Source organism: Cetorhinus maximus, chromosome 3, assembly GCF_964194155.1.
Source record: "Cetorhinus maximus chromosome 3, sCetMax3.hap1.1, whole genome shotgun sequence".
In the NCBI taxonomy this organism is placed as follows: domain Eukaryota; kingdom Metazoa; phylum Chordata; class Chondrichthyes; order Lamniformes; family Cetorhinidae; genus Cetorhinus; species Cetorhinus maximus.
Genome location: NC_135881.1, coordinates 149,083,912 through 149,099,088, shown reverse-complemented (window position 1 = coordinate 149,099,088; position 15,177 = coordinate 149,083,912). Strand labels below are relative to the sequence as shown.

General features: G+C 41.9%; 1 long non-coding RNA gene across 1 annotated transcript in view; it reads left to right on the top strand.

Moving 5' to 3' along the window:
* The window catches only part of LOC144673412 (uncharacterized), a 161,333-nt gene extending 146,752 nt beyond the window's left edge, over positions 1-14,581 (top strand). Inside the window, exon 3 of the long non-coding RNA XR_013574303.1 lies at positions 14,518-14,581. This is a non-coding gene — a long non-coding RNA (uncharacterized LOC144673412). The remainder of the gene's footprint in view (positions 1-14,517) is intronic.
* The last annotated feature ends 596 nt before the right edge of the window (positions 14,582-15,177 follow it).

Below are 15,177 nucleotides of genomic sequence, written 5' to 3'. Positions count from 1 at the left end.
TTATTGGTGTTGGCAACATATAACAAGGGAAAATATGAAAAATATAGAAGACTTGCATTTACACAGCATTTTTTACAAACACATCTCAAAGTACAAAGCCAATGAAGTACTTATTTTGCTTTGAAGTGCTGCCATGTTGTAATGTAGGAAATATGGCAGCCAATTTGCACACAGCAAATTCCCACAAACAAAAACGTGATAGTGACCAGACGATCTGATATTTGATGTTGATTGAGGGATAAATATTGGTCATGACAATGGGCATAACTCCACTGCTCCTCTTCAAAATAGTGTCATGGGATATTTTATGTCCATGCAACCAGACAGATAGGGTCTTGGCTTAACAACTCATCTGAAAGACAGCACTTCCGACAGTGCAGCACTCCCTCAGTACTGCATTGGAGTGTCAGCCTTGTTTTTTTTGTGCTCAAGCCCTGGATTGTGCTTAAACCCAGGACCTTGCGACTCATAGACAAGAGTGCTGCCAACTGAGCCACCTGAAATGTAAACCCTGTTTTCCTCTCCCTTCAGATCTGCTGAACATTTACAACATTTTTTGTTTCTACTTCAGATTTGCAGCATCCAAAGCATTTTGCTTTTGTGGTAAGAATAGGGTTTTGCTTTAATGATCTGCTATCTGCCTCAGAAATATATCCAATTTGAACTGTGTTGCAATTAACCCAAATGATTACTAATGTATTGATGTAGTGATAATGGTATTATGGATCAACACCCATAAAATTGTTTATTATTTGTCTGCTAAACATGTGATGCGATTATGCCATTCATGCCATACTGCCTCTGCATCACAACAACGTCAACAAAGAAAGGTTGTCTGGATTTCCATCTCTGTCAATGGCAACAGTGCCCAATTGACAGAATTGTTTATATCTGTCTGCATGAATTGAAAATGTTTAATGGCAGCAGATTGAGAATGCACTGAAAGAAAATCCTGAGAACGAAGAAAATGTACTTCCCTTTCTCAGATTTTTGATAATGTTTATAATGTTTTGATCTGAATGCTAGACCTTTTCATTTGTACATTATTTAATCACAAACATTGCAAATTTCAAAACAATCAATAAAATGGGATCATTCCTTGATAATAACTAGGATTAATGGATGAAGAAAATCTCCTACTTACACATTTTTTCAAATTTATTGATGTGTGGTTAACCTAAAGTGACAAGAATTTCACAATAAAGTGTATTAGCATGGAAAGGAAATTAAAGTGAGAACAAGTGAAAGTAGAAAATCAAGAAGTGACAGGGTCAGATCAAAATGAATGAGGATATACTTAAATTGGAAATTGAAATGTTGGGAAAGGTGATGATAAACCAGATTGAGAATTAGAACGCCCAATCTGCATCTCGTAGTTCAGCATATTTTGGGAGTAAACTTGTTCTGCCGTTATAACTTTTGCAGGAAGTCTATTTACATGTGTAGGGTATCTACACAAGGTATGGTGGCTGAGCAGGAGAATATCTAAGGGAATTCACCCTGTTTACTTCCATTGAGGGAGATGTTACGCATGGTTATTCACTTGTACATGACCTTTAAAATCTTTCCAAAACTCTGCGTTTACAATTCTGCTTTTGGTCAAACATACCGTTTAAATTTTAACCCAGCCCGTGAATTGTGTGGGTGGAGAGTTAAGGTAATGCAGGGGGTGGAGGGTGATCATGCCACATTCTCACCTGGCACCATTTTAAGTCAGGAGTGAATTTTTCTGGAAGGACTAACCTGCACAGACAGACGGGGCTTACCTTATATGCAAATGTTGTGACAGCAAGATGTAATTGGCACCATGATTTTAAGCCCTTCTTGCTTTAAATCTTCTATTAAAACCTGGTGAGATTTTTGCCTTACAAACCCTTGCTGCATAATAGCAGCACATTTGCAGCTCAGTCGGTCATTGAATCTTCACTGGATTTCCAGGGGAATCTCCTGTTTCCAGGTGGATTCTTTCATTTTTTTTAACTGGCATATCCTCAGAAACCTTTCTCCAAACAAGGTGACTGCCATTATTGCCAGTCATTTTTGTATTGATGAACAATTAAAGGAATAGTTTTTATTTGTACTTTGTGTAATATTTTAGCTGGACGCAAAGTGTGTTAAAGAAGAGTGGCTATGAAATTTTGCTAGGATGAATTGTGAGTGTCAATGTCACCACACTCCTCAACATTTTTACCACTGCCTCTTTCCAATTTGCCATTAAGGACATCACTGCATTTCCTAGTCTGCAGTATGCTTCTGCATTAATCAGATCACTAATACTCTCATTGCTAAGGCTAACCAATGCCATCATTTTCTCTACTGAGCTCAACAGTAAGAGAGAGAGAACTTGGGGATTTTCAGGCAGTGTTGTTTCATGTGAAATGCCCTTAGGTCATCTCATTACTTTAAAGGTGCTATATAAATGCAAAGCTATTTAGGCGACCTTATTTTCCGGTGTCCAGGTCATAAACTCTGCGGTTCCTTTGCTAAACCACTCTGCCTCTCTCTATTCCTCAGCTGTCCTAATAGCTCCTTATGTGGCTCACTGTCTGATAATGCCCCTGTGAAGTACCTTTGAGCATTTTAGTAGATTAAAGGCACTATATAAATGCAAGTTGTGGTTGTCCAGTTTAGTGCAGGAAAAAAATTCTTTACATTGCATTGTTTATTTTAAAAGTTTCAAATTATCCATGGGTAAAGTATAGTACGAGAATATAAGTATTGTCTCATCTGGTCATCTGAGTGGTCAATGAGAAAAAATAAATTGGGGCATAGCTTTATATAAATAGCTACCATGTTACTGAACAGAATAGATAGTAACTTGCAGTGGTGTCCAGATAGTCCCATCCATTATTTATTACTGTACAACTCACAGGTTTGCTATGTTTGTAAACTTGTCTTATTTCTGGCTCTATATTCTTAGATTCAGCCAAACTACCTGAATCTGTGCACCTCATTGTAACTCACCAAGTTGCAATGCTCTTGATTTAAAATAATCTCTTAAAGCTAACCTTTTAAAAAAAAACAGCAATGTACAGGATGTAATCGTTATAGTAGTTGGTACTGTCCATATCTAATGTAAGGTTATGGGAATATCATAAGCTGTTCTCTGGGCTTACCGACACCACTGATGATGACTAAATTTTCAGCATCTTATCACACAGTCACAGGGTGGAACTAGTACAGGGGAATATGAAGAAAACACAGCATGAAAACTGGAGTACAGATGATCAGATTAAAAGATATCGGATTTGTTAGTCGTAGTGCAATCTGACTGGAGCAGGCCTAGACCAGGGCCCATGGAGACTAAATACATTCTCTTTTCTCTTTATCCTTTCACCCAGTTAAACTCTTCTGAGAAGGGGAATTTAACACTTCAGAGATTCTGACAACTTATCAGATGGGCTGATTGATTGTGACCGTTGGATACACTGTAGTTATCGCAGGGTGAAAGGCAAAGTGGGATCCAGATACCATTCAACAAGATCTCTCCAGCATTAACAGCAAGGCAGTTTGACTGCACTTTCATGAATCTTTTCCGCATGGATTGTCTATCTGTTGTGCACGCCTGTGTCAGCCCCTGGAGTGCTGTCCTACCCTAAATGAGAACTGTGGCAAACTACAAAGAATAGAGAGGAATGCAACCTTTTTGTAGTTTATGACTCAATAGCATGAGTTCAGCATGAATTGTCCTCTTGATTGTGTGTAGTCCTTTTTATGCAAAAATGCTGAAATATTTTGTTTAAGTATTCTCTGTGCTGAGAAATTATCATTTTCTAAATACAAGCTTTATTAAATGTTTCTTATTTGTACTAAAAACAGAAAATGCTGGAACAACTCAGCAGGTCTGACAGCATCTGTGGAGAAAGAAACAGAGGTAACGTTTCGAATCTTTGTGACCCTCTTCAGGTCATACAGACTCTAAACGTTAACTCTGTTTCCCTTTCCACAGATGCCATCAGACCTGTTGAGTTATTTCCAGCATTTTCTGTTTTTATTTCTGATTTCCAGCATCCGCAGTATTTTGCTTTTACTCTTATTTGTACTTTGTGTGATGTTTCAACTGCACACAGAGATACAATAATGCACAAAAGTGTATTTTGTTCTGAAAGAAGAGTGGCTATGAAATTTTGCAAGGATTTTCCTTCTCTCCCACTGTAACTTAGGCAGGAGGGCAACCCCCCAACTCCCCACCATGGTGGGGAAGTATATCAGCCAAGGTTTCTAGAGGAATGTGTTTGTATCAGGCCAGGACACAATTAGGCTCAGCTTTGCTTCTCCTCATTTGTTTGATAACACTCGTACATAAAAAACGACCCCTAGTTTGGCATATCAGAGGTCTGTCGAAAAAAGAGATGGAAAATCACGGGACTGCGATTTTCAAAGACCCACTGGTGGCATGCAAAAAACTAAGGAGTCAACAAAGTAACTATGAAAACTGGTATTCAGCAGCTCAAACCTAGTGCAGCATTTACATGAAGCTAAATTGTACATTTTTCACAGTATTACCATGATCTATTCCTCCCTATCATTCCATCAATTTTTCTTCAATTTCAGTCGGGATTTTGTAAAATCAGTAGTTAACTGTTGCACAAGGTTGTTCAGTATTCCTCTCGACAAGTGCAATGATCATGTCAGGTGGTTGCTCAGCAACTACAGGCCCTTAAACCGAAATCCCAAAAGAGACTGAGAGGAAGATGAAGCCAATGCCCAATCCCAAATTCAGAACCACTACAATGCTTCTCCTAATGCCCTTGAAAGGTCAATTAATTGCAATTTTATGGCTCATTTTGAATTTACCAGGGCTCACAGGGGCCATGAAGATGGACAGCTCTGCCTGGTTAAACAAAGTGGCAACAAAGGGGGGCTAAGTGCTGGTTCTCTCAGGAGGCCATCGGGAAAGCCAGCATGTAGTTGCAGAAAGGATGGTGCAGAGGGGACTGCCAGATGTCGGGAGAAGGGACCAGTTCTGATGGGGAGAGGGGTGCTGCCAGGGTCACATGGGGTAGTGACACTTGATCTGAGGAAAGGAATCAGGGACAGGTTTGGGGGGTGGGTAGTGGGCCATTTGTATAGAAAGGCAAGGAATAAGTGAGAGAGAGAGAAAGGGAGCACCTGCCATGAGCATTATCAAACCAGACCTTGTGAGGAGAGGCAGTTCAGAGGGAGAGAGGTCCAGGAAGTGGCTGGGGAATATCAGCAGCCTCAGGACGAGCAAGAAGGCCAACCTTGGGGAACTATGTAAAAAGGCGCAGAGGGGCTTGCCAATTGGCTTTCTGTGTACAGAAGAGGCAATGCCCAGGAGAGAGCCTACCATCTGAAGATGAACTTCCTCGGAATGTCTCAGCTGGAATGCCAGTGAAGACTAGCTCTCTAGGGAGCCTGTCACTAATTTCCAGGTGGTGGTGTTCCACCACCACCTGGAAATTTCCCTCCAAGCCACACACCATCCTGACCTGGAAATATACCGCCGTTCCTTCACTGCCACTGAGTCAAAATCCTGGAGCTCCCTTCCTAACAGCACTGTGGGTGTACCTACACCACATGGACTGCAGCGGTTCAAAAGGGCAGCTCACCACCACCTTCTCAAGGGCAATTAGGGATGGGCAATAAATGCTGGCCCAGCCAGCAAAGCCCACATCCCATGAATGAATATTAAAAAAATTCTCCCTGCCATGCTTCAGGGCGAGATGAGACTCACCAGGGCTCATGGACACCCAGTATTAATGGTGCTGAAGATTACCATGGCGCTCAACTTCTACATCACTGGCTCTTCCCCAGCATTCACTGGAGATATGTACGGGATCTCCCAACCTGCAGCTCATCAATGCATCAAGGCGGTGACCAACATTATGTTCAAGAGGGCTGGTGACTATGTGTGTTACCACACCAATCTGGACTGTCAGACAGAGAGATCCATTGGCTTGGAGACCATTGCTGGATTCTCCCAAGTGCAGGGTGTGATTGACTGCATGCATGTGACTGTCAAGACTTTGACAGACCTGCCACCAGCCTTCATCAAGAGGAAGGGCTTCCATTCCATCAATGTCAAACTGGTCTATGGCCAATGAAAGCAGGTCCTTCAGATTTGTGCATCATTCATGGGAAGCAGCCACAGTGCCTACATACTTAGGAAGTCTCAGGTGCTACAGCTTTTCCAGCCCCCTGCATCCCTTCAGGGCTGTATGATGGGTGACAAGAGCTACCCACTGAAGCCGTGGCTACTCAAACCTATGAGGAACCCACCCACTGTAGCAGAGGCGAGAAACAACACCTACCATGAATCAACTCCAGCGACCATTGAACAGACTATTGGGCTGCTGAAGATGTAGTCCAGATGTCTCAGCTGATCTGGTGGAGCGCTCCAGGATGCCCCAGTGAGGGTCTCACATATTGTAGTGATGTTCTGTGCACTGCAGAGGGTGGATGCATTGAATAATGAGGGCATTGTTGATTGTAAAGTCCCGTCTGAAGATGAGGATGTGGTGGAGACTCCTGACCTGGCAGTGCAAGGTGAGGAACCTCTTGGGCCACAGGCAAAGTGCAATGAGGTATACACAAGCGAGGTTCAGGCCACCCTAATACAGTGCCATTTCCTATGCCCTTTCAGAAAGATCCTAATAAAGCCTTACCTTTAATCAGTCTTGCTGTCACCTCCTTCATTTGGCACTTCAGTGCACAGTGCCCAGGCGCACAGTGGCAAGGTTTAGGAGCTGAACAGATGCACCTTAGGCCATCGTATCAAGCCCATTGAGGCAGTAAGGATGTCGACGGCATCTCACAGGGCACAAAGAATTCGAATGAGAAGCAGCAAAAGTGAACAAAAGATTTATTGAGACACAAAAGAGACGAGACTTAACATGCATATTTTGTAATCACCCGTAAATCCCAAATGCAGGGGAGATGGTGGCATAGTGTTAATGCCACTAGATTAGTAATCCAGATGCCCAGGCTAATGCACTGAGGAAAGGGTTCAAATCCCACGAGAGGCTGGTGGAGTATAAATTCAATTAATGTAAAATAAATCTGGAATTGAAAGGTAGTCTAAGTGATGGTGATCATGAACTATCATTGATTGTTGTGAAAACCTATCTGATTCACTACTGCCCTTTAGGGAAGGAAATCTGCTGTCCTTACCTGGTCTGGTCTACATGTGACTCCACAGCCAAGCAATGTGGTTGACTCTTAACTTCCCTCTGAAATGGTCTTGTAAGCCACCCATTTCAAGGGCAATTAGGGATGAGCAACAAATGCTGGCCTTACCAGTGACGAACAGATTCCTTGAAAGAATAAAAAAAAAAGCTAAATGCTCTTCTTAACTCTCCAAGAGGTTATCTTCCTGCGGCTGCAGGCTGCTGACGATGATGCCTGCAGCATAGGATGACTTTGGTGGATATCCTCTGGCTCCCAGAAGGAAAAAACAGTTCGGACCAGTACTCTTATTTCCCAGTTTTTACTGATGCTCTATTTTAAAGTATACAATGCCAGTTCGGACCAGTATTCTTATTTCCCAGTTTTTGCTGCTTTTTCCTTCTGGGCTGCCTGAGGCCTGGTGGGCTGTGGCATACTTAGGAGCACCATAGGTGCAGAATTCTCCTCTGTCATTAAGGAAACCTGAGGCCCTGGTGCCACTGGCAGAGGGGCTGAAGTATCATTGTCCACACCAGGGATGCCCTGAGAGGAATCTATAGAAGCAGAAGTCAGCTGCTCCTCCTCCCATGTACCTCCCTGCTGACCTGAGAAGGATGAGGACCTGGTGGAGACTCCGGGTGCCTCATCCTCCTCTCGCCTTATCACTGCTGTATTGAACTTATGGTCATAGCAACAGTATGCAGGTCTGATATCCAGTGATGGTCTACTTGTTCAGGCTCTCCATGAGGGTCACCAGTGTCTCCATGGAAGAAGTCATGTGCACACACGACAGAGATATAGCAGCACTCATAGCCTGATTGACCTCCTCCATCATTCATGCATAGCCTCTGGAAAAACTGCCAGGTGTTCCATCATCTCTCACTGCAGCTGCAACAGTTACCATGTTACAGCCAACTCCAAAGTCTAGTCAAAAGCTCTGCATGTGCCTGGCCTCCCACAGTCCCTTGACTGTAAGTGGCCTCACCTTTCATGAATGCATACCCACCAATGTGACAGTATCTGCACTGGTGAATGTTGTGGAGGATGATGTGATGCTGCACCCTCTGAGGATCCCTCCTCTTCCTCAGAGTTGGCTGGCTAGCCCTTGGCCTCTCCAATTCTGCATCCTGCATGATGACCCTGACCTGCATGAGAGAACACAAACATGTAACGGTTAAGAGTTTCCCTTTTCCTTTCCCCAACTATGCTTGTTGAGGAGTTCCATGTGTTAAGTGGTGGCCACATGAGTACTATGCCTTGTGTGTGCCAGATGCACTCTTGTGCACCTGCACTCATTCCCTCACCTCTTTGGGTTGACACCCCTGTCTCCTGTCAACAGCAATCGCACAGCCACTCTGGTGCCCTCCCAACTCCAAGGCCTACTCGTCTGGTGTGAGAATGTGGAGAGACAACACCCCTTTGCTGATCTCCACTTTTTGTTGTGTGTTGTCTTCTCCTGCAGTTACCAAAAGGAAGACTGTTAGTGGAAGACTGTTAGTTTCCCCAAGAAGACAAGCACAACACCTATTCTGGTGGGGGCCTAGAGGTCCATGTACATGACCACCCCTCTCCACCAAGCTCACCCTCTCACATTGCCAGGTACAAGATCTAACAGAGAAAGAGGTATGGACTGCTCACCAGGGCAAACTGAATGAGGTCATTGATGTGCTTACAGCAGTGGAACCAGATTCAGTGGGGGGGGGGTTCAGTGGCATTCATCCCATGGCTGCTGACAGTACTGTTAACAGTGAGGTTGAGTGTCTTGGGCTACAGGAAGATATAGACGGGATGGTCAAATGGGCAGATAAGTGGCAGATGGAATTTAACCCTGAAAAATGTGAGGTGATACACTTTGGAAGGAGTAATTTGACAAGGGAGTATTCAATGAACGGCATGACACCAGGAAGTTCTGAGGAACAAAGGGACCTTGACGTGTGTGTCCATAGATCTCTGAAGGCAGAGGGGCATGTTAGTGGGGTGGTGAAAAAGGCATATGGGACATTTGCCTTTATCAATCGAGGCATAGATTACAAAAGTAGGGAAGTCATGTTGGAGTTGTATAGAACCTTGGTGAGGCCACAGCTGGAGTACTGTGTGCAGTTCTGGTGGCCAAATTATAGGAAGGATGTGATTGCACTGGAGGGGGTGCAGAGGAGATTCACCAGGATGTTGCCTGGGATGAAACATTTAAGTTATGAAGAGAGGTTGGATAGACTTGAGTTGTTTTTGTTGGATCAGAGAAGATTGAGGGGCGACCTGATCGAGGTGTACAAGATTATGAGGGGAATGGACAGGGTGGATAAGGAGCTGCTGTTCCCCTTAGTTGAAGGGTCAGTCACGAGGGCACACAAGTTCAAGGTGAGGGGCAGGATGTTTAGGGAGATGTGAGGAAAAACTTTTTTACCCAGAGGGTGGTGACAGTCTGGAATGCGCTGCCTGGGAGGGTGGTGGAGGCAGGTTGCCTCACATCCTTTAAAAAGTACCTGGATGATCACTTGGCACATCATAACATTCAAGGCTATGGGCCAAGTGCTGGTAAATGGGATTAGGTAGGTTGGTCAGGTGTTTCTCACATGTATGCACAGGCTCAATGGGCCGAGGGGCCTCTTCTGCACAGTGTGATTCCGTGATTCTGTGACTCTGTGACATCCCCTGCCACCTCCATCAATCCATCCAGGATTTCTTGGTCAGGCAACCCCTCTCTTCCTCCTGTCCATTGGGAGGAGGACTTCCGGCTTTGCCCTTGAAGCCTGGAGGTGAACCTGCAGAATGGCATCACTGAACCCAGTGGCTACTCAAGTCTGCCTTCTGCCATTCACCCTGTCATGTTTCAGCCAGCTCTTTGGTTGATTCAAGGCAGCAGCCGGGGAGCAGCAGTAGCCGGATTATTCAAGGCAGTGGTAGCACAATGGAGTCCTTTGTTCAGGCAGTGGTGAATGCAGGGCAAGCAGCTATCTAAATATCTGCTGTGGTCTCAGCTGATGCCAACCTTGCCACTTGAGTTCCCACCTCATGCTCAGGATTCTTCAGGCCCCTGTTTTGTGTTACTTAATTGGCCGGACACTGTGAGATCATGTGTGACCGACTGCTGAGTGACCAAGCAGAAACGGCAGCCGCTTCCATTGCTGCTGCCATGGCCTTTGCCCTCAGCACAAAATTCAGTCCACTGTTTATACAGTCTGTATGCTGAACTGGATCTACAGGAAAAGGGAAATGAAGTAAAAATGTTTGTGCCAGAGGGAATGATGAGATAGGAACAACTGTGGAGTTCAAAGGTAGCTTGCCTGATGAAACAGGTGCAGTTATTGTTTTTAACTAGGGTTGCCAATCTTCGTGAATTGTCCAGGAGTCTCCTGAAATGAATGATTCATCTTCCAGGAGCTATGGCTGATAATCCAAAAGGAAATTATTTCCATGCTCTGGTTCAGCCCTGCATGCCTCTCAGGGCCTGAACTCTTGAATGTCAGAAGTATTCCACAATATTCTGTCCTGTGATGTCGCCAAAGTCATAAAACAAACTGCTTCAATATGGAGCATATCTCTAAGGGCTATTACCCGTAACAGTGTCCCATGTCCACTACAGATTGCTACATATTTCTATAACTCTTCAAGCCATGAAGCATTGTTGACTAAATCCGTGCCATATATAGCATGCATGCAGCATGTGGCTCAAATGCTGAAGTTAGTGATAAATCTAATTGCTTCTGATACCAGCAGAAAAATGAGGGAAGAAATATAATAGACGGTTAAAGAAAGGTCGATAATTTTTGTTGTACAATGTTAAATGAATAAATATGTCTTGTGACTGAATAGATTGAACTTCCACATATCGATCTAACCAAAGTTCACGATCTTACGTTGAACCCACTCACCTGCACCTGCGAGATATTCTACCCTGTCAGCAATACTATGGCACAAATAGCCCCATTGATGCTTGGTCCCTTGAAATATGCATCTGTATAATATTAATAGAATAATTAAGTAGAAATAACCAGAATCACTAATTAAAAAGGAGCAAAGATACTTAATCACGGAGGGAGAATAAAATTGATGGGCAGTTTTAATGGTCACAGACAAGGATCAGGATAGATATAAGAAAAGTTATCAGAGAGACATATAAATATTAAAAATAACTGAAAGCTCGTGCTATCCCACCACCATAAGTACCTTCAAAGCTTTTGTGCATCCAATCATGGAATATTGTTGCCCTCTTTAATAGGCAGCAATAAAATAAACAGCTTTTGCTCTTGGACTCAGTTCAGTAAAGACATGCAAACCAGTAGGCTTGATGAAAGTTGTAATATTTCATGCCAAAGTCCATTTTCTTCAACATCAAAGAAATATGGCAGGGTGTGAGTCTTCCACAACATCAGGACCAGATCAGCACCACTAAATGTTAACATTTAAGGCAGACCTCTGTTCTTATGCCAGGAACACAAGAGCTGCAGATGCTCCACAGCATAATATCAATTCAAAAAGGAAGCACAAAGTGCCAGAGGCAAAGTTTCTGTGTGACATTTTTAACTTGTCCACTGGTGCCTCATTAAAAATCTCTCTCTATCTTTTTCACCCTCAGTAACCATTGGGGATAATTTCAAGGGACATTGATCCCCTTTATAGTTGTAACCAGCTGCAGTCCACTATTATGATACATATACACAAAAATAAAGTTCCTCGTGCAAGGAAAACCTCACTGTGGTTTTCACAACACCGCTTTTACTTTAATTAACAATTAGTGAATAAGGAGACATGCTGTTCGCATTAGAATACTACACATAATGGTCATTAATAATGAAGTAAAACATAATGACACCCATAATTTGCATTATGTAGATTATAAATAGTCTATTTATTTTAATTATGTTAATTATAAATTGGATATACACTTTTAATGTAAATAGCTCTCATTTTAATTCTATTTACAATACATAATTTTGTAACTAACAATGTTGTTGGAAAAGATTTGTTATTCATAATATACTATAAATATCAATTATTTTAATTATAAGATACATTATATACTCAGTCATTTGTTTATATATAGTTGTTGCATTCCATATCACCAGTCACAAATTTTAGTTATACAATAAGTAGTCCTATATTTTGGATAAATGTTCAGCATACTAGTTTTATTTTCAAATAGAAGCTGCTCTGGAAATATAACAATTTCTGTAATTTCATTATTTGTATTAGTTATATATATATATATATATATATATATATACCTAATCCAAAGCAAGTGATGCTTTGGTTTGTCTGGATCTTCTGCTCAGCCACAATGCCCCTTACCCTGGCAGATCTTCTGGCTCTTAAAATAATTTTGCTGAGCTCCCTGGAACCTTCCTTAGTAGAGACTGCAGAGTGCTTGTAGTCAGCCTTGGGTCCCACCAGTAGTGTAACATGGCTGGCAGTCTCAAAGCTGGGCATAAACAGCTGGATTTTCCTCTTCCTCCCCCCACAAGGTCGATATAGAACCTATGCCTATCATTTTGACCCAACATGGTGTCAGCCCATTTTCCTCACCTGGGTTTGCTCCCTTTTCTGCCCATCCAGATTTGTCCAAAAAATTGTGGGATCAACTGGGAAATTCCATCCGACGTGTGTGCCAGCATTAACCATAATATTTGTTCTCTCTTTGCCTGAGCACTGGACAAGTGCAGTGTACTGAAAAAGTATCTTGCTCATTCAGGGCTTCTGAAATTGGAGGGTTGGGTCTCACACATGGTCTGTTTGCAGACCCAACTCCCAACCGCCTCCTGCAGTGCCATGTGCTGGACAACCAAGCCAGGAGGATAAATGCAGCTGGAGATTGGATGATAGACTTAACATTGCTGTTGGAAGGAAATCAGGCAAATGTTTTTATGGGCTATTTCCCACCTGACCTTCCTCTGTGCCCTTTGATTAATTTAAATGAATGGAATATCAGACAGTGTGCACGATAAGCATGCAATCCTTCAAGCTGATTCTCCTCTATCTATTCTACCTAAGCAATCCTTAAATCTCAAGTGCAAAAAACAAAGTTTGCCCTATATATGTATGACTCTCTCTTTTGGCAGCACACTCAATGGATTGCTCTCTTTTTACTTCCCTCTCTCCACCGCCCCATAACAAAACATTGTGTCTTCTGACTAACCATAATGAATACCACAGGAGACCCACTAACATAGATACCAGACACAGAGGTCTGTCTGACAAACTCTACTTAATAACATTATAAATACATGTTTTTCTTAGTAATATAACCTGTTCATTGCATACAGCACCAACAATGTGAGAGAATAATAAGAGTACATTTTAATAGGAATTTGGTTATAGCAAGAATATAAGAATACCAAATAATTAAAAGTGATTGCAGATTATATATGAAGAGTTCACCTTCAAAACTATTTGAAGCTATTGCCAATTTTAAAGCTTGACTTTCAGCTTCTTCAATAACCTTGAACTGGACACTTTTTGCAGGGAGCTCTGACTTACAAGGGGAAAGCACACTTCTAATTTTCAGCTTCAGACAAATGGTTCATAATGGTTCAGCCCACAGAAAGATAAGTTAAAATATATGTTTATTGATTTTTCTGGAGGGTTATAAGTCAAATGAGTCCTGAAATTCTTCATCCACTTCCAAATGAAAATGTCCACACATTATAAATGCCATTAGCATCCCAGTCCAAGATTCTAAAGGTCTTGATTCAAAAGTGTGAAATATAAGAATGGAATTTTGCCTCACGTTGTTCATTTTTATAGTGTTTACTCTCAGTAATTGTTTTCTTGTTTCAATCAGATGAATAAGATTTCATAGCTTCAGGTATATCACCAACTGTAGTAGAGGTACATAGGGATTGATTGTCTATTCATGTTGTTAACTAAATAAGATCCGAAGGTATGATATAATATGATCATTTATGATAGCTGCACAAGGATATTATTTCCTTTAGCCTTCCTTTGTTTTCATTTGTAACAGTAAGTGACTCTTCATCTTCATTTATGAATCAGCCTTTTTTTATCACTTGATTCACAACACCATCTAAAACCTTCACGCAGGTCAGCAGGAGATGCTTCCCTCTTCAGACAGTCTCTTTAGATGAAGAAGTTGGCCAGGAGTGGAAGTAACAGCATATGTATCTTGCTCTGAGCTATTTCATCTCACTGGAAAGTACATGCTCAGCACAATGGGACCGATCAATAAGTTAATGGCATAAATCAATGAAAAAGATTTTTGAGAGATCTTAATTAAAGAAACAACTGCTGATACAAATTATGTTTTCAATGTATTGATATAACAGAGGGCAGAAGGTTGAGCACAGACGTGCAGTGATCAATGTTCTTAACATTTGCATTCCTTTTCATCATCTACAGAGATCATTTAATGTTCTTGTCTTTTTGTTTTAACAGATACTGCTCTAGAAACTTTGAGACCATTTGTCCTTCTCCAAGGTGAAGTGAAAGTCTTGATAGGCCAGTCACTCACGTTTTTTAAAAATTATTTCACAATATAATGACTGGGAAATCTGTGCTAACACAGGGCCAAAATTTGACATCAAAAGATCTTTTCTCCAGTGAGTAGTATAACAATAATAATTAAAGCAGAGCTGAATTGATGGATCCCATTAAAAGCAGCAAAAATCCTCCAGTGAATGCACGGCACAAACATCCAAAGTCAATAGTTCTGATTCCCCCGATAGTTAAGTCTGAGGCCCAGTTTAAAGAGACATCAATCTATGATGTCAGCATATAGCTAATGAACCTTCAAAAAATCAATATTCAAAATCCCTTTTCTACACAAAATCCTGACTATTGCGACATCTTCAGCAAGTGCCAGTGAAAGTGAAACAGCAGCCTGGTAATGCATGGAAGCTATTTTTTACTCTCAGTCATATAGGAAATTAGAAATTTCAGACTTTGAACAAATCCAGTCTGATGAAAGCATGATAGAACAGAACTTGAAAGAAAAAGAGATAAATATCCCTGACGGCAGTAATAATTTAGAAATTTTGCAACTGAACACCACTTGAAGTTCTCCACTTACAATATGCAGTTTTCAGCCTGAAAGAG